The sequence below is a fragment of the Centruroides sculpturatus genome, unplaced genomic scaffold, assembly GCF_000671375.1.
Source record: "Centruroides sculpturatus isolate CEXI.00-Female unplaced genomic scaffold, Cexi_2.0 scaffold1031, whole genome shotgun sequence".
In the NCBI taxonomy this organism is placed as follows: Eukaryota; Metazoa; Arthropoda; class Arachnida; order Scorpiones; family Buthidae; genus Centruroides; species Centruroides sculpturatus.
The window spans coordinates 46,290-67,324 of NW_019385211.1; the positions used below are offsets into that span (position 1 = coordinate 46,290).

Consider the following 21,035-nt stretch of genomic DNA (forward strand, 5'->3'; position numbering starts at 1 on the left):
GTAATAAATTTAATGACCAATTCCAAATTAAATTTTAGAAATGTCTAAATTAAAAATTATTTATAATTATTAAATGTAATATGTACTAGAAGCATAACTGCCTACCTTCAGTCAAATTAATCAATTTCTAATATTTAATTATAGCCTTTACATAGCCCAAGAATTTGGCATATTGTTTGGCGTGTTTATCAGACATATTATCTGTGAATTATTTTTTGTTTTTTTCCTGCAAATTGAATTTGCATTCCAGGTTGGCTCATTTTGTGCTAAAAGAAAAGATGATGATGATTCATGCTTCTTAACAATGTATATTGTGTAATTTTCTTTGAATAAATGTTATATATAAAATATTTGAGTATTTTTTCGGCATGAAACGCACTATGGTATTTTATCGTATTATATCGGAGGTCACCGTTTGTTATAACAAGTAGATGGGAAAGTTGACACACAGGTGTCAAGAATGCAGTGTTGTCAACATGTGACGATCATATGACTCCTTTCCCATGACAACTGAATAAAAGCTCGAGCATCCAGAAGCTCAGCGCATCCGCACACAGAAGTTATTTCTGTACTTGTACTCGTCGATCTCCATGCAAAGGACTTGGATCTCGTCGGAGAAGACATTCAACAGCTGCAGACTCTTCCATACCATTGGCATCCGCCATACGTCGGTGTATACCATCTATTCTTGCATCAAGGTATTGTATGTTAGCACTCTGCGAACTCTCTCTTTCCCCAGAAACGGGATTAGACGCCCTTTGTATAACTTGCATTTAATTGCATTTAACCTTAGTATGATTTTCACCTCCTGTAACTTAAATTTAGTTATTCAACACATGTTTTGTTTATTTGTTAAACCTGTCTCCTGTCATTAAAAGGATGCCTGCCGGCTTACTGATGCACTCCCCACTCACTTTTTGCCCTCCTAGCCATCCAACGACTCCGAGACTGGGTTTTACCAGCCTGTGCAGTGTAAGTGGTCAGGAGGGATTAACCCTGGCCCTCTGCTTGTCACAAATAATTAATTTTTAAAGTTCCAAAATAATATAATTTAGCCTGTTATTTCTGCTATCTGAGTGCAAGGTTTATAGGTTTATCAATAATCTCCCATCAGAGTCGACAAACAGGTAAATAAACGCCTCAAAACGGACCTTTCTCATGACCTGGTAACAAAGAAGAAAAGAATCGGGAAGTGAGGAATGGGACACAGGACCAATCAAAACCTGACATTCGAAGAAGAAATACTATAAAAACCCCGAATCTCAAGGTCAAAATGCAGTTTTCCTGAAAATTCTACGGCGATTAATCTGTGTCGTCTTCATCTGGATTAAGCCTGAAGTCGTGCTTGCTAAAATTTGTGTTGTCTCTCGTGGACCGCTCCAGTTACCGCAGCTCCAACACTTACCATCGCTTCTGTGACCGAGTAAACCCATCTCATCTTCCCCAGGGCTACAACTGATCAGCTTGCACTATCGTAGGACCAGCAATACGGCACTCCTCAGTGCCGTGAGAAAATAATGTAGATAACCACCTCAAATATGTAAGCATCTTCCTGTTCTAATAAACGATTTTCACTGTAAAATACTTGTCATCTTTGTCTCCTCTGCCACCACCAATGTACGAATGGACCCTAGACCATCACCGACGTGCGATTAACTGATTCCCCCCCTAAACGTTGGCAAGCTTATAAATTTGACACAAAAAACAGTTATGTTTGTTATCCAAATTTCGTCCATTATCCAAAACATAAAATTTTTGCAAAATAAAAGTTTGTTAACCGATTTGGTTGTTAACCAGGGTGTTCATTTACCAAGGTTCCACTGCCATTTTAATTAAAATTGTAGATTTAATCATATACATTTAAGTGAGAATTCACTTATATGTATATGATTAAATCTACAATTATTCCAAATGTGTTTTAGCAGCTAAATTCTATAATTCAAACCCACAGAGTAATTTAGATTGACATAAGGTTAACATAGATACTTGCTGAGTGATGATAGAATTAAATACCTAAGTTGTCTGATAGCTCCAGTAAACTTTAAAATATGCACATACCTGTCAATTTACTTAGTTCAGTTTCCTCAACCCTTATGAATGTACTGCTTATTTAAGGCAATTGATAAGTGTTCAGATGTTTGTGCTACTGAGTTCAATGAAATTTGCAGTAAAGAAAACTATAATGATAAACAAGTCACAAAGAAAATTGATATTTAGTTTACAGTCCAGTTTAATTTATCACTGATAAGTAGTCCTATATTCAATGGCGGATTTAGCACTTGAGAGGCCCAGGCGCAATTCAATTTTAAGGCCCTCTCTAAACTTTTCACTACCCCTACACCCTACAGTGTGTGTTCTATGCACATTTTTTTACTCTGGTAGGCAGGGGGCATAGCTGTCATCGTGACTGTTGGTGTGTTTTGATGTGAAGTTTCTCTTATCGTGGCTGTCTTGAAAATTGGCCTTTATTATGGATAAGTTCGTCAAATCAAAGGAGTTTGTAAATCGGGAGAGTGCCAAAGAAAAAGAAGTTTTAAGAAGAGTGGTATGTTATCAATAACACCTCCAGGTAAACGTTTGCGTTCTTGCTCTATTGGAAGTGCTGTTAAAGTGAGACACACTAGGAAGAATTTGGATCAAGAATTATTTTTCGAAGAGATAACAAGTATATTGAGTGAAATGAAGGATGCTATAGAACTAAAAATAGAGACGAAATTGCATTTAATAAAAGACAATTTCATGGAAATGAATGATAAGATTAATATATTGACGGAAAGAATTAATAAATTAGTCTGTTCATGACTGCGGAATTGACTCTAACAATATGAAGATTATTACTGGTCTATCTAAAAGAGTCAATACACTTGAAAATAATCTAAGGAAAAAAAATTTAGTATTATTTAATGTGGAGATGAATGATAGACAAAAAATACTAGTAACAATTCAATGGTTTTGGTTACCTGCATTTCTTTGGCAGTGAAAAGAGAAATACTGAAAAGTTGGAAGAGTAATTGTAATAAATTGGATGTGTCTGACTGAAGAAAGGCAATGTGTATAAGAGAGAATCTTTCCATTGAATGTAGGGAGAAGAGAAAGGACAGATGGATATTTTAAGACAGGCCAGATAAGAGGGAAAAATTGCACATTTCAGAGGTAAAAAATTGGTGATAATTGAAAACTTTCATAAGATTGCCAGGGATAAAAATGAGTATGGTTGTGTTTGTGATTCTTTTTTAGGAGTAAGCATGACACATTAAAAGTTCTTAGTTGGAACATAAACGAATATGAAATGAAGTATTGGAATATAGTGAGAAAGTTCATATTTCATGTTGGATGGAAACTTGGTAGGTGAATTGGATTCAAGAAAGGCACTGACTGATGTAAGTAATGCATACAATTTTTACAAGATTAACTCTACCAGAATCTATACTATAAGGACTTTGAATAAGTTCTCGCTGTTTTTTTGTGAAAATTAACACTTTATTTAAAAAAAGTCGTAATAAACACGTCACTGAAAGTATTGTCCATCACTAGCCACTACTTTCTCCCATCGTTCTGGCAGCATTTGAATTCCATGTCGGAAAAATGACACGTTTTTTGAGGCTATCCAAGAATCAACCCATTTTTTGACATCTTCATAAGAACGAAAATGCTGCTCAGCCAGGCCATGTGACATCGATCGGAACAAGTGATAATCGGAAGGGGCGATGTCTGGTGAATATGGCGGGTGGGGTAGGACTTCCCATTTAAGCATTTCCAAGTACGTTTTACCGGTTGTGCAACATGTGGCCGAGCATTGTCATGTTGCAAAATCACTTTGTCGTGTCTCTGCTCATATAGCGGCCGTTTTTCCTTCAATGCTTGGCTCAAACGCATCAATTGTAGTCGATAGCGATCTCCCGTGATAGTTTCGTTTGGTTTGAGCAGCTCGTAATAAACTACACCTAGCTGATCCCACCAAATGCAGAGCAGAAGCTTCGAACCATGGATATTCGGCCTTGCTGACGATGTTGATGCATGACCGGGCTTACCCCACGATTTTCTACGCTTAGGGTTATCGTAGTGTATCCATTTTTCGTCACCTGTCACGATACGATGCAGAAAACCTTTCCTTTTCTGCCGTTGAAGCAGCTGTTCACATGTGAAAAGACGCCGTTCGACATCTCTCGGCTTCAACTCGTACGGCACCCAATGTCCTTGCTTTTGAATCATTCCTAATCCTTTTAAACGTTTCGAAACTGTTGTGTGATCAACTCCTAATGATTCTGCAAGTTCAGCTAGCGTCTGACATGAGTCTTCATGAAGTAATGCCTCTAATTCCTTGTCTTCAAACTTTTTTGGTGCACCAGATCGTTCTTTATCTTCAACATCAAAATCATTATTTTTGAAGCGTCTAAACCAATCTCTGCATGTTGTTTCCGACAGAGCATGGTCGCCGTAAGTCTCAACAAGAATTCTGTGTGCTTCTGCTGCAGATTTTTTTTGAATAAAATAGTGCAATAAAATTCCCCGCAAATACTCTTTTTTTGGCACGAAACTACACATGTTTAACACAATGAAAAAATAAGTTGTTTACACTTCGGTGAAATGACGTATACTGAATTTCAAGGTCACTTATTGTACTTCCTTACAGATGCGTCACCATCTAAAAATAAACACACGTGGTTCTGGTAACGCCATCTGTTGGAAAACAGCGAGAACTTATTCAAGGTCCTTATAATATTATAAAGTTTGTAAGTTTGGATATAGGAGGTAATCTCCAAAATTACTCATCTTCAACCTTTGTAAATAGGTACTGGTATAATATACACCACACTCTCTTCAACCTTAAATAACCAGTAAAATATTTAAAAATACTACAAACGTTTTCGACCGTTATTTCCGGTCTTCTTCAGGCAGAAAGTTCTGAGATTCGAATACCAGTTGTGCTTGAAAAATTTAAATTATTCTTAGAATGTATGAACCGATGCATATAAAAATTCACACTGCGCGTGCGTACTAAGCATAGCTTATACAAATGAAATAATATATTTTTTAACACACACACATAAAAAACCGTGGAGATCCGAATTAAATAGGGTCTTCCCATTCATAGTAGAGCTTCCAAGCATTGGAAATATTAATAGCAGCCTTGGAGTTGATGCAGTTATTGTGTAGCCCAGCTTTGTATATTTTGAGAGTTTCCAGCGAACGTATATGTTCTCTTCGGTTTGACATATTAATTATTTGGGCATTATGCAGGTCCTTGACATGGATATAAGTGGGGATTAATCCAGAAACTGGCATGTGCATATTTGTCACAATTATATAATATTAACAACAACAACTCAAGCACTAGCATCTCGAACAATCCACAATCTTGGGCTGGATTAATATAACCACCATGTGGACCCTATTTATAGAGAAATTGCGGCAATTACAAACAAAAAAATTACATATAACAGACGGAGTACTGTTTATGACTTCCTCCGCAACTGCAAAGATCACATAAACATAAGATTGGCTCCAGGGGTATACTCGGTTCCATTAAGTGACCATAGGTTTCAAAGGGACCTTGTACATATTGGCTCTATGATACGTTCTCTAGATAAGCATCTACGGGAACACAGATATGACATTAAATGTAACAGGGGCACCACTGCCTTGTGTACTTATGCTTCGACCCCAGGCATAAGAGCAGACCTGCATAATGCCCAAATAATTAATATATCAAACCGAAGAGAACATATACTTTCGCTGGAAACTCTCAAAATATACAAAGCTGGGCTACACAATAACTGCATCAACTCCAAGGATGCTATTAATATTTCCAACGCTTGGAAGCTCTACTATGAATGGGAAGACCCATTTAATTCGGATCTCCACGGTTTTTTATATGTGTGTGTTAAAAAATATATTATTTCATTTGTATAAGCTATGCTTAGTATGCACACACAGTATGAATTTCTATACGCATCGGTTCATACGTTCTAAGAATAATTTAAATTTTTCAAGCACAACTGATATTCGAATCTCAGAACTTTCTGCCTGAAGAAGACCGGAAATAACGGTCGAAAACGTTTGTAGTATTTTTAAATATTTTACTGATCATTTAAAGTTGAAGAGAGTGTGGTGTAATTACTCATCTGATTACAAAAATTCTTTCACCAATATTTAGAATGGAACTTCAGGGTGGACATAGGCTGTATATTATTCTGTTAAAACATTCATATAAATTGAAAGATATCATCTAGGATTAAGGCTTTTATGTCCAACAGATGGCACTAACTCCGCGAGTACGAAGTTTGCTTTTCTGTGAGGATGAACTAAAGCAGATCATCATCTATCTATCTATATAAATAAAAATGTAATGTTCGTTTGTTCTGACTGATTCCTTTGAAATTTTGACATAACATTGCATTCGAATACGCACATGTTTTTATATAATATACATGTCGAAATTTCCCCCACTGGGGAAGAGATGGACAGGATTAAGGCTTACCAAGAAGAACTCTGCTTCTATTTATACTACAGTGGGTGATCAGTTAACGAACATAATCCGTTCCAAGACTTTGTTCGTTATCGAATTGTTCGTTAACCAATTATCGATTTACCATAGGTTTTCATGGGAATTTGATTAATTTGTTCCAGAGACTCCAAAAAATAAAAAAATAAATATTTTCTTACTATGTTTATTTATATGTAATAATAAAAATACATATATACAGTCTTACATTTTTATTAGTCATGTTTTTTTCTGTTTGTAGGGGGTTAAAGAATCTGTCCAATGTCGATTGCTTTTCTTTCTTCTTCGGGATTTTTCGGAAGTAATTAATAGCATTGTCATTTAGAGATCCCCATACTTATTATTCTGAACCTGGTTTGGATGACATTCTAAGATCATTATTCTGACATCCTCCTACTACTACCCCAGCAGGGGTCGCATTGCTTGACAATCTATAAAGGTCACATTTTAAATATTAATTTCTATTTTAACAGTTTAACTTTTTCACTTATATTCCTTTAAATATTATTTCTCATTCTGTTTCGTAATTTAATAAGCATATATGTTTACTTTCTAATACTTAGTTAATTATTTATTAACATTTGAATTCACATGTTAGAATTGTTCAGATAGTTAAATTTTGGTGAAATTTTTTAAGTATTATTTCTCATTCTGTTTCGTAATATAATAAACATATATGTTTACTTTCTAATACTTAGTTAATTATTCATTAACATTTGAATTTACATGTTAGAATTTTTCAGATAGTTAAATTTTGGTGAAATTTTTTAAGTATTTAAAAAAATTGAAACAATTACTAATGATAAAAAATAATTTTCATTATAGAAAAGGTATGTCCCTTTACGATTTAAAGAAAAATTATATTTACATTACATTTACATTACAAATTTACGCAGACGTCAAGGGTTGCTGTGGGCTCTATGAGGTCACCATGACCTCATAGAGCCATTTTCTCGTAATAGGTTCTGCAAAACTGAAACATGGTCATAAGTTCCGATAATAACAAAAAATATAGGAAGTTACTGTGAGTCATATCAGTAAAACATAATTATTAACGATTCAGCAAATCATAATATAAGCGGTGCACGTCAGAATGGGTCATGCGATTTCTACAGGGCTAGCGATGTGACCGGTAATATTCCTTTAACCAATTGTAACTGATTTTCTATGCGAACTTGTCATCGCTATAACGTCGAATATCGAACGTCGCCATTTTGTAAGCCTAGAAGTCTGACAACGGACTTTCAAACGTCGAGTATGGCGATTAAAAGTTCAGCCTAAACGTTTGCGTTTTTTTTGTGTTTTGGATTAAAATTATTACCTATTTTATTAAAAAAATGATTACTTAAGGATTTTTGAGAAACATTTTAAACAATCACACGATTTTNATTATTTAAATTAATTAATTAATTTATAATTATTAATGTTAATAAGAGATGGCCCCTAACGCTTACCTCTAAAGCCAAATTGGTTACATAATTCATTTAATAATTAGCCTTATACTAGCCCGATAGATTTTCGGCAATCGGTTGGTGTGTAGCTTTATTATATATTGGGTTTAGCGATGTTTGTATATATTTACATTACATTAACATTACAAATTTATGCAGAAGTCAAGGATCGCTGTGGTCACTATGACCCCAAAGTGCCATTTTCTTGTAATACATTCTGCAAAACTGAGAAATGACCATACGTTCCGATAATAACGAAGAATATAGGAAGCTACTGGGAGTGACATCAGTAAAACATAATTATTAACGATCAGCAAATCATAATATAAGGTGTGTGGGTCAGAATGGGTCATGCAACCCCTCCCGGGCTACAAAAGATCTTTAATAGCAGATATTGGCATTAATCCTCTTTTTCAGAAGAAAACATATTTTGCCGAGTTTCCTGGTGTTATTCATTCAAGAGTTTTTGGGCGTTCTTCTGTTGTCAAATCCGTTTCAGGTTCCATTGTGATTTTTGTTATTCCTTTAGCTGCTTGAGTCTTCTTGATTATACTGTATCTTTTTTAGATAAAATTGAACTGCTGTCTACCGTAGACCAAGCTATACTGCCCAGCAACATCAGTATTCTTCTGTCCACACTCTACCTTTACTATTATAATCTCACCTTTCGAAAATAAAAACCAATGCAAAACTTAATGAGTGCCTGCCCGACAGTCTCGCGAATACTGTAAAAAATTTCTTTCTGTCAGAAAAATAAAAGGCTGGAATTACAAAGGAGAGTTTCAAAGTTCGGAGGAATACTATCAGTATATACCGGGTTGAACGTCGATGTCTCACGCGCTCTGAAAGGTTTCAAATTGTTACCCAAAGACAAGAGAAAATCAATCAGTGTTCGTTATTTTCCATCACTTCTTTTTATGTTTGTTCAGTGAAGTGTTCGTTATCCAAACATGTATTCGTTGTCCAATCATAATAATCTTTCACAAAAGTGTTCGTTATCCAATTTGTTCGTTAACCAATCACCCACTGTATTTTAGATGCGGTCTTTTGCGTTTTAATAGGGTACATCAAGAGAATGTACACTAAGAAAGGGTTTTTTAAAAAATCCCTCCCCCCCACGGGGGAAGTGTTATACATTTATAATAGATACATTTTGAGCCACAACAACACGTGGCAGGGTCTGCTAGTATTTGATAAAGAGCGAAAAAGAGGTGGGATGGTATTGATGATTAATAAAGAAATCAAAGATGTGGTGGTTCGTCCCTTTCAAGGAATTAATGACATTGATTGGCTATGCACAAGACATACAGTGATACCTTGGTTTTTGTTAATAATCCATCCGAAAACAATCAGCAAAATCCAAAACTGACGAAAACCAAGGCAATTATTTCCATACACTCAAAAATACATACCAAAAACATATTTTATAAAGAATAAATATTGTGTTTAATACTTAAACCAATAAGAAAATAACATAAATTGAATATAAAAAACTAATCTAAAGAATAAATGAACATTTAACATAGCATTTAACATGGCATTTGAAGGGCTGCTGGTTCTGGGAACTTTTTTGGTCCCATGATGGAGCTAAAAGGAAAGGAAAGCAATGGAATTGTTTACCTAAACACGTGAGGTAATGCTCAAACAACAAGAAACAACGCCACACTGCAGAAATGAGCAGGAGAACATGTAGGTCGCCCTTTGTTTTCGCAAAATTAGCAGCAAGGTCACATGGGCACACTGACAAAGCCTGAGACAAATTTTTTGTGGAAAAAATCAATGAAAACCAAAACCGACAATAACCAAAGTCAATGAAAACCAAGGTATTACTGTAATATAAATTTGTTATGTAAACTCTTGCTCATCAGGATAAACTTGGATTAGAATTAAATATCCTCAAATACTTGATTGTTGAACCTAACCATTTTGTTCTTATTATAGGTTAAGATACTCCATTTAATGTACAGTAATACCTCGATTTACACTACCCCGACTTACGCAAACCCGGAGTTACACAATTTTCATATCTCGTTGATTCGTCTTTTGTTTGAGCGCCATGCAACTCTTGATTGCTCACTCCCCCCACACTATTGTTCGGCTTACATATTCAGACGTGTTACGCGGAATCGACACATAGCTACAATTTATTTTGTGTTATTTATTTCTGTGTTTGTTATATCTACGGAGACTCGAGAGACTCTATGTGGTGTTTTCTTGTAACCGTGAACGAATCAAAAGACAAGATAAGATTAACGAGAACATTTATTAGCTTACATACATCCAACTTGGATTTTACACAAATGTGAAGACCCAACCGAGGTCCGAATCATGTAAATCGCGATATTCCTATGATTAAATAATAACGATAGATTAATTATGAGAGGGAGAGGAAAATCCCATAATTTAAACAACGTGGCACAAAATGTAGACAACGAGTCTCGGATGACTCGAACACGTGTTAAACGAACTGTCGATGTCAGAGTGAAAAGTTATAAGTCAGAGACAAGTGGTCATATGCAGGTAGAACTTTCACCCCAGCGCTCATAAACAGTCAATCTAGGGAAACAATTTCTGAAAAGAGAGAAAGATTTAAGAGAGATAAATCATTGCATATGATCATTCGAGTACCCAGATGACAGAAATCGCGAGTAACGGAGTTAAATTATGAGCGCGAGTCTTGCAATTTTGTCAACAATCCCCAAGAACAATCGACAAAAAGGCGTCGAACAGACACCTGGAATCGGACCTTTCCCGTGACCCGAGTCGGTCTCGATTTTCCCCAAAACAAAAGAGAGACCAACCGGGAAGCGAGGAAGGGGACGAGGGGCCAATCAGAAGTCCGAATAGTGGGAGCAAAAACTATAAAAATCGGAAAATCAAGGTCAAGAGGGCTCTCCTCCGACTCCACGAAAGGTAGTGACTTCTATTGTGGTGTGTCATTGCAAAGAACTGTGGACTCCGCCGCTTATATCTTCCGATCGTCCGCCATGATCAGCAACAGCATCTCGTCCACCCCGGGGCTACGACCGACACCAAAGTTCTCACACTCCGCATCTTCGAGGGAAGAATCTAGTGAAAGACTGTCAATTGCTGATGTAAGCATATATGTTAACAAATAAACGGCTTTCTTGTGTAAAACACTTGTCGTCATTTGCCTCCTCCGTCACCGCCCACATACAACCTTCCCTTAGGTCCATCCTGACGCGGGATTAATAGATCCCACCTGGGAGACGGCAACCTTACACAGGTGCCGTGAAGTGGGTTTCAAGCCCCCTATCTCCCCCGGATCGGCCATCTTACACAAATTGCAAAATTATATCCCGACTTACGCGATTATCGCTCGGTCCCACCTATCCCAAGTTTGGGGTATTACTGTATATATGATAATTATAGTTTCATATAATAAATATATAGTTATACTCTAAAATGTCATTTAGATTGATTTATACCTAACTCCATTTCAGTTCACGTATTTCACATAAGTCACAAAATTAACACTGTTAACATTTAAGGCAAATCCTCCTAAAATTCTGATTGATTCTAAATTATCTCAATTGGTGTCAGGACTTTCTGGAAAAGATTTTACGAATCTTCTTTCCAAAATAAATTCCATCGTAAATGTAGAACGGAGTTTTCCCGGAGTCCCCACTTTTCACACATTTATTGCAGGTCAGTGGTAATCCAGACTGATCATAAGCCTTTAATTTCATAGATTCAGAAACCTTTTTACAAAAGAATGCTAATAAAATAACAGCATTACTCTCGAGTACTAATTTACAAGTAAAGGAACTACACATTGCTGACACAACATCCAGAAATTTTCTTCCCATTGACATGGGATACTCTGATCTAGTTACGGATATATTGTACTATGTTTTCAAAATTGCTTATAATGTTGACAATGGGATGAACTGTTAAATGCTGAATATGACAAAACTGATGAAGTGCAAGATATTATATCATACATAAGAAATGGTCCAATCATTGAAGGAAAATGCATGATAACTTGAAAACCCTTTTTTAATACTTGCCATTAGTTTTTGGTGAAACAGAGACTTTGCTTTTTAATAAGAAGATATATGTGTCAAAAACAGTGCATTCAAGAATCCTGAACATGTTGCACGAATCCTACTTAGGAAATGAAAAACTAGGAGCTCATGCAAAACAATCCTTCTATTGACTGAAAATGAGAGAGACTGTAGCAGAAATTACCTCCAAATGTGTGATATGTCAGAATACATAACTATCACACCTAGAGAACAACCGACACCATAACAAGTTCCTGATTATCTGTGGCAAAAGGTTGACAGTGTTCAATTTGAGTATGAAGAACAAAGTTATCTCATTATGGTTGATTATTTTTCTAAATATCCTGAAATCTTACAGACTAAAGACAAGGCTGCATCAAAGTCGAAGGGTTGTAAACTCGTATTTTCCAGATTTAGGATTCCAGAACTACTTCTAGCACACATAATATGTCTTTTAATTTATTCTCTTTCAAAAAGTTTGCAAAAAAATTGGGGTTCAGATTAATCACTTCTAGCCTTCATTATTCCAAGCCTAATGGATTAGCAGAGATAACAGTGCAAATAATGAAGCATATTTTAAGAAATATTCACATAAAACAAAGAAATCCAGAAATTGCACTTCTCAAATGTTGTACAATACTCACTGACTTAAAGGATCTCCAGCTCAATTGCTGATGTCTCGGAAGTTACATAGAAAACTACCCACATTGGTTTCATCGGTTATATCTTGTAGCAAATTTGTTTTTTTAACTTGTATCAATGACAGAAAAAGCAGAAACAATTTTATGACAGACAAGCAAGATCCTCTACATATGTAGAGGTTGGAGAAACTGTGAGTGTGTTAGATACTCTACAAGTATATAGGAACCTTGTAGTGTTACAAGTGACAAGAACCAAATTCATTTCAAATTTTGAATAAGCGTGGAAATATGCTTCAATGAATAAAATCTCATCTTAGAACTACCAAAAAAACAATTTTCAAAAGCAAGAGTGCATTTATGAGGTTTGCCAACCTGGAAAGGGGGAGTTAGTTAAACTCGCGTCAGGATGTACTGTACAAGGGGTTTAGAATTGTGTGGGTACTGATGAACATATACTGACTCAGGTACCTTCACAAGCGAAATCTGTTCATTGTATATAACAAGGGCTTACAAGGTGTTTTGGGAGATGACAAAGATCAATAGTGTGTCCATGGATGCTAATTTGTAGCTGTGTGCAATACTGATTATGCCGCCTCCTGTCTAACTACGACTACCTATGCTGAGCGTGCCAGAAAGGTTCTTTAGTGTTGTCTCATAAGGGTGTGAAAAAAGAAAAGAAATACTTTACAAAGAAAAACTATTTATTATTACTAAGTTATTTTTGTTTACTTAAGTGTAAAACCATATAAATATTTATCTACAGAACTCTTCTTGCCTTTATGTTTGCGAAATCTGCTATCAGTTTTCTTGTATCCAAGCTGTCTAAGATTTCGTGTTCAATTGAAACTATAGCTAAATTACTTAGTCTTTGCTGGTGCATTGTTGATTTTAAATAGTTTTTTTATATAATTTTTAAGTTTGAAAAGGACCTTTCATCAAATGCAACTGAAACCAGCAATGTAAGTAATATTCTTAGTGCTATTGCTGTGTTTGGAAAAATGTTGAAATTAAATCATTAGTAAAAAGATATTGTAAGAGGGTTTGTGGATCATTAGACTGGTTTTCTGGAAAATGCGACTTTAAAGTATTTATTTCATTAAACAAATCAATACCCTCAATGTCTGTTTCACTACTCAAAACGTCTTTAAGCTTCAGATTTAATCCTAACCAAGTTAAAATATCATTAATTATACTTAAACCCATGTGAGAAGAATTATTAACAAAATAATTGCAATTTGATATGNACCCTCAATGTCTGTTTCACTACTCAAAACGTCTTTAAGCTTCAGATTTAATCCTAACCAAGTTAAAATATCATTAATTATACTTAAACCCATGTGAGAAGAATTATTAACAAAATAATTGCAATTTGATATGCGATAGAGCTGTTCGAATGCGAACAAGTGCAAATTGAGAAGGAAGCTCTGTGGGGATTCCCTATTTCTCCAGTCCTGTCAACTTCTGTCATGAGCACGACTATGGGTACTTGGCTTTCAGGTGCCGCCGGATGGTTCTACCTGGCGACAGACGGTTCGCATTGCATCTTAATTCTGATAAATGCCAATAGAGGCTATAATATAAATAAAAATATAGTAATTACGCACCGGTCGAACTTTTTTGTCCATACGAAGACATTTCTTATGCTATAAGTATAGTGGGTATTATGACAATGACTTCAAATATTACGTGACCGATCGCTCGATTTGCTGCCCCCTGGACGTGCCGCCCGCGTGCAGTGCACGCCTTGCACGCCCGCTTACGGCAGGCCTGTGTATGAGTCACTTTGGACAGTACATAATGATAGTAATCTGCCTTCGTCCTTGAAATCCAGAGTATTTAAAGGATTTTATCTCAGAATTTCCTACTCAACTTGGTTCTGATTACTTCTTGTTGTTTATCAATTGGTTTCCAGGTGGAAATAAGATCAGATTGGGTCACAAAAAAAAAAATCGCTCTTCAGTGTTCAACTCAACACCAACCCTCAACTCTGACCGGGAGTGTTGATGGAACTTCAAAACCTGCACTCTAATAAACTACCAAACGATCGCCTTAATATCGGGCTATAATATGGCTAATTAAATGATTAGTATAAAGTAATTTGACAATAGAGGTAGGCGTTAGGCACCATCTCTTAAGTAAATTAATAATTATAAATAAATAAATAAATTATTTAATAAATTTAGAACCTTCTGGAATAAAAGAACTGGCCCGGGACGGGGCTTGAACCCGCAACCTCCGCTTGCCTGCACTCTGATTTTTGATCATCATGATCTCCACTCTGACATTTTGGAATGTTCACTATCAAACACAATGTTTTCCATTTGTTAAATTTCCCAGTTTTCTGACTCAGTTTAACTTCAATCATTTGTATATAAGCATCAGAGTCAAAGTTTGAATTCTCCAGCCTGAGTCAAAGTTTGAATTCTCCAGCCTGATTTACTGCTTAACAAGTGTCTGAGTTGCATTCAGGGCTCACATTATTTACTTTCACATGACATTCATTTATTACAATTTCTCTTCTTGTATTTTAAAATATATTTTTAGTACAATTAATAACTGGTTTTGACTCAGTCTGGAACCTCACACATTGATGGGGTGCCAGAGAAAACCGACAAAGGAAAAGCAACATCTGAAGAAAGTAGTTCTAATGGAACAGAACAGGGGTCAGTTCCAGAAACTAGGAAGTCTTCAAGGATTAAGCAGCATCCAAAATACCTGGAAGATTATGTATGTGTATTCAAAACATATGGATAAGGTTTAATGTATTTTTATAGATTCTTATTTTCTATAATGTTCCATTCACATGTTGGTTGTTTGTAGGAAAAAAAAGGGAGTTGTAGTGATTTGTGTGATCATGCTTCTAAAATTGAGAGAGAGAGCAAATCCTAGATGTAATGATATTGTGAACTACAGACTTATTTGTCTAGTAATAAATATAATTGGTGTGTCATTTCATAGCAAATACACAATCCATTAGAAAGAATTTGACAAAACCAATATCTGGTTTATTATAGTCCACATTTTAGTCTATAATCATGCCTTTATCCCAAAATAAGACACATTATTTGTTTTCTAGAACTGGAGATGGAGAGAATTTATAATATGATGAAATAGATGTTAACAAGCTACATATTCTTAGCCAGTCTTTGATATAGTAGCTTAGATACCTGATTACAACAGCTTTTATATTTGGATGATGCTAAAATTTTACATCTGGAGACAATGCATGCAATAGTTTCAAACTCAGACTAACAGAGCCTACATGTGTCATCTATTTTATTTTCTAATAAATATTTTTCCATTCAGTGTGAATTTTTTGTCTCCTGTTATGCTCTGTCCTCCATCAATGAGTGGAGCATTGACAAAGCAAATAAACCTTCTTTGATTCCAGCTATTTGTGAAGAATGTCACGAACAAGTGACGCACTAATATGCAATAGTTCCAGAATCTGTCAGTAGGTGATCTGCCTGTCTTTGCCAAGAAGTTTCTCTACAGCAGTTATGTTTTATGATGTCACTGCTTCTGCTGGCTGACCTGAAAGTGGGTTGTCCTCCAAATTAATATTTTTAAACTGTTCATACCATTGAATAATGGTCTTCAAGAAGGGACAATGTTTTCCAAGACAGGAGACATTTCTGCAAAACACTCATACTTAATCTTACTGATATTGCAAAGAAAATTGTAACAGATAATTGTGCAAAATTTGGTTTTCATGATGACATTTTCTGATATTTTATCACTATGTTCAGAAAGTACCAGAAGCAGGAACTTGACCCGGACTTAACCCCAGTCTCAGTTTTTACTCTCTTTCAATTGGTGAAAGATTTATTTTGCTATGATCAATAGAAGACATTCAGGACAAAACTTCCTGAGTGACCTATGCAGGGTTATTCCTACATAGAAGAGGAGAAAATTATCATATCTTTCCCTTGAAATTATTGTATTTTACTTAAAAATTATCACATAGCCATCTCATTCTGTTACATTTACACCCTCTATTCTTAGAAATATTAACTAGATTTCCCAGAATCTCTTAAACTTTTTATCTGCAACCCCTTCTTACAATAAAAACATTTTTAGACCCCATTTTACAATGAAGTTTTCATGACTCCCCCTTATAATATATGGTGCAAAACAAACTTCTTTGAATGGGCATAATCTAAACCAGGGGTGTCCAACCCCGCGGGCCGCATGCGGCCCAAGGCAAGTCCCAATGCGGCCCAATAAACATGTAAATAAAACCGACAAATGTTTTAATTTATTATTATTTATTTATTTCAATGGCATAAACTCAAAAAAGAAGTTTCACAAAGCCGTAAACCTTTATTCATATTTTATTTTTGAGTGGAAAGAAAATATTTTCAAATACTTGGAGATGTGTGAATGCCGAAGGATTACTAAATAAAGCTGGAGTTGTGACTCAAAAGATTATAGACCCAAATTTCGGAAAAGGAGGGAAANAAAGGAAAAGTACATCCTTTATGAAGGCATAGAGCCTTTACTACAGGAAAATGAAAATTAATGAATACACTGTGTACAGTAATTTACTTGATAAGACAGATCTCAGAAAAATACTTTATGAGGCATAAAGCTGTCTATAATGAAAATTAATTAAAACTAAGGATTTTTTTGCCCTGCCAGGGTGTGGCCGAGTTATCCGGAGTGCCGGGTTATTGAGTGCCAAGTTTTCGAGGCTCTACTGTATAGTCGACCCCCTATAACACGGTAGAAAATGGAGTCATAAAAACTGGAACATATCTACGTTCCAGTTTTTATGACTCCATTTTCTACGAGTCCAGCTAATCACAGCCCGGCACACATGCAGTTTACGGACTACGGCTGTTTGAAAGGTTTCTTCCATAAAATTAATCGATTCTAGACTAATTTGACTCAACATTTCCAAAATACGTATAATTTTTTGGGAATAATCCATATAAACTATGCTATAAACAAAAAATTGTAGGATTACTTACCGAGCATGTACCATTCGACTACGCCATTGCTTAAGCTTTTTTTTGTCGTGGAGCTTGTCATCAAATGGCACTTGCGTGCTTCCTGATAAATTATTTTTTTTGCGAAAAATTTGCTGAACTTCGGAGACATCATTAATATAAATATAATTTTTATGGACATTAAATAATAAATGGTTTTTTAGTAGGTCCTCTGCTCGTTTAAACTCAATGGTTTGTGCAATCCTGTCGCGACACGCGTCGGTGATGACGTTTTACCAAATTATATGAGTTTTTTTTAGCATGTTTGTACGAATACTGTTGCAATTTTTTCAACATGATATAGGAATCTGAACTATAGGAACCCATGTTATGGGGGGTCGACTGTATAATGCTTTATACAAATTATGGCAATCTGAATATTTATTAAATTTCTTATTTAGAGATCTGCAATATATTCGGCTGAATAATATTGAATAGAACATAACATATTAATGATCTGAATTTTACACCATATGCAGAAATTTTCATAATAAAAAATCCAGATGGATTATTATTTCTATAAGATATTAAATTGTTTTTGAAATTAATTCATCTACAACAATAGAAGTATTTTGTGTGTATAAGTTCAAAAACATTAATAAAAATTGCAAAAATGTTTCTTTTGTATTTTATTTTCTAGTTTAAAAATTTTTGTTTTTAATAAAATTTTAAATATTAACAAAATTAATATTTTTCTTGCTTTGTTCAGATACAATTTTTAAACTTAACAATTCATACATCAGTTCAATCAATATTCTAGGAATCTCTAAGAATTTTATTGAAGTTTTTTTATATTTAGTTCTTAATCTTTTCTGCATTTAAAAGTTTGCATTATGGTAGCATTATATCAATGCATAATGCATTAGCATTATGAATAACCATATAACAAATAATAGCAAATAATTTAAAATAATTACCAATGTGAATCAAGTAAAATTTAGAACTGTAAAATACAGTCGACCTCCCTATAATTACAGTCCCTATAATTACGATTCCTATAAAACTACGAAAAAATTGTGACCAGTATCCGTAAAAAACAGTAAAAAACCCCCCTATAATTACCTCAAACATCATTGGGCAGCCGAACTACTTTCCCGCCGTCCGTAGCACCAACTACGGAGAGATTTCTATCGTCTGGACAGTATTATATAAATTATATATAAATTAGGTACTGTACATATAATTATATATTAATTATATATAAATTAGGTACTGTATATATAATTATATATTAACTTATTGTAACTTTGTTATAATANTTTTAAATATACTTGTATATTGGGCCACAAGTATATATTATATATACTTGTGGCCCAAAACTTTTTGACTTCTTCCAATGCGGCCCAGAGAAACAAAAAGGTTGGACACCCCTGATCTAAACTTTACTTTTTTTATGAAATTTTAACATATCAAACATTAATATGTAACACAATCTTTATATATTTATTTCAAATGCATAAACTTTAGTTTCTCCAAACTTTTGATTCTAAATATTTTTAGTCCATCCCTCAAGTGTCACATTTAAGAAACTGCTGCCTTGTGTTAAAAAAGCCTTTGTTCTGGACAGCTCACTAGAAGGGAGCCTACTCTATAATAAAATATATTAATGTAGTACTGTACATATATTTTGTGCAACTTGAAGCATAATGGCATTTCTACAGAACATTTATTTGTGCAAATTTTCTTTGCACATCAATTTCAGCATTTTATCAGTCAGTCTAAAAGTACAGCAGTTAGCAGTCTCGATAATTAAGAATAATTAAGAATAGACAGTAGTAGCCAATCTAAGTAAAATCTTCCGAATATTTAGCAGCTCTCTAATGGAGGAAAGACAAAATATTGACGAGAAGGTGTTATGTAAAAAAATGGCAAATGTTAATTGAATTTTTAAAATAATTATTGATTAATTTGTGTATTTTTAAAATCATCATACAAAATCTCATTATCAATACAGGCATTATCATATCAATACATCTTTTGATGCTTGAAACAATCATACAAATATAATAATTATCGTACATATGACAATCCCGGACCTACATAACATTAAAATAATTGAAAAACAACTTATTTATAAAGAGATTTTAAAGCATATATATATTAAAAAAAGAAAAACTCAAATACTTAATAGAAATTTGAATATGTAAATAACTTCAAAGTGAGGATCACTCCTATAAAATGCTTCTCTTCCTATTATTTATAATAAGTTAAAAAAATAGTGTGTTAATTTTCTGATTTAGCAGGTGTTAATAAAAAAGTAATTAATTCTATATTGTTTAATAATATAGAAATAAAAATGCAGATATAATATTTGATGTTAGCTGGTTTACCAATTTAGATGTTCAACGAAATCTTGAGCTTGATTGATGTATAAAGAATTATTTTTGGAAATTCTGTATGGATAGAAAATGTGTTTGTGTCTGTATAAGTAAAGTATTATCAATTATGGAGATGTTGAGCAAACAGGTTTGATTGTATGTTTGAAAAAAAAACCAGAGACCAAAAGTAGTAGGTCTTGAATATTGACTATAGTAATATTTAGGGATGAATGAGATCAATATTTGTATAGGCAATGATGAGAAGTTACGCAGAAATAAAAATCTCAAAATGCATATTGCCTAGTCATAACAACTCAGACACCTTCCAGTAGTTATTCCGGCAAATATGTTTATTGGAAAAATAAACTTTCAATCACTTTCAGAGAATTTGTCAGGTTATTACGCATTTTCATAAATTGAATGCAATTAATCAAAAAATCTAAATACAGTCGACCCCCCTATAATTACGGTCCCTATAATTACGATTCCTATAAAACTACGAAAAAATTGTGACCGATATCCGTAAAAAACAGTAAAAATTCCCTATAATTACCTCAAACGTCATCGGGCAGCCGAACTACTTTCCCGCCGTCCGTAGCGCCAACTACGGAGAGATTTCTATCGTCTGGACAGTATTATATAAATTATATATAAATTAGGTACTGTACATATAATTATATATTAACTTATTGTAACTTTGTTATAATTAAATATATAATTTCCGCCTTCTAGCGTGGCGCCACGCTACGGAGATTTTTACGCTAACTATCGTCTGTAGAGTATGTAAATTAGGTACTGTAAGTCTAATACAGTACTGTAATTTTATACATTTCTTGTGAAAGAAACATTTCTTATTCAACGGCGATTAAAATTATTTATATTAGTGATGTCTCCGAAGTTCAAGGAACTATTCGCAGAAAAATAAGTTATTAGAAATCGGCCGCGGTTTGCTGAGCTGTTCCGCGACGAAAATAATGTTGAGCAATGGCCTAGTCGAACGGTGCACACTCGGTAAGTAATCCTACAATTTTTTGTTTATAGCGTAGTTTATACAAATTATTCCAAAAAAAAATATACGTATTTTGGAAATGTTGAGTCGAA

At 34.4% G+C, this 21,035-nt stretch overlaps 1 protein-coding gene across 1 annotated transcript in view; it reads right to left on the reverse strand.

The window, feature by feature from the left end:
- LOC111636191 (protein unc-45 homolog B-like) overlaps positions 1-21,035 on the reverse strand; it is a 67,490-nt gene that overhangs the window by 43,289 nt on the left and 3,166 nt on the right. The window lies entirely within an intron of this gene.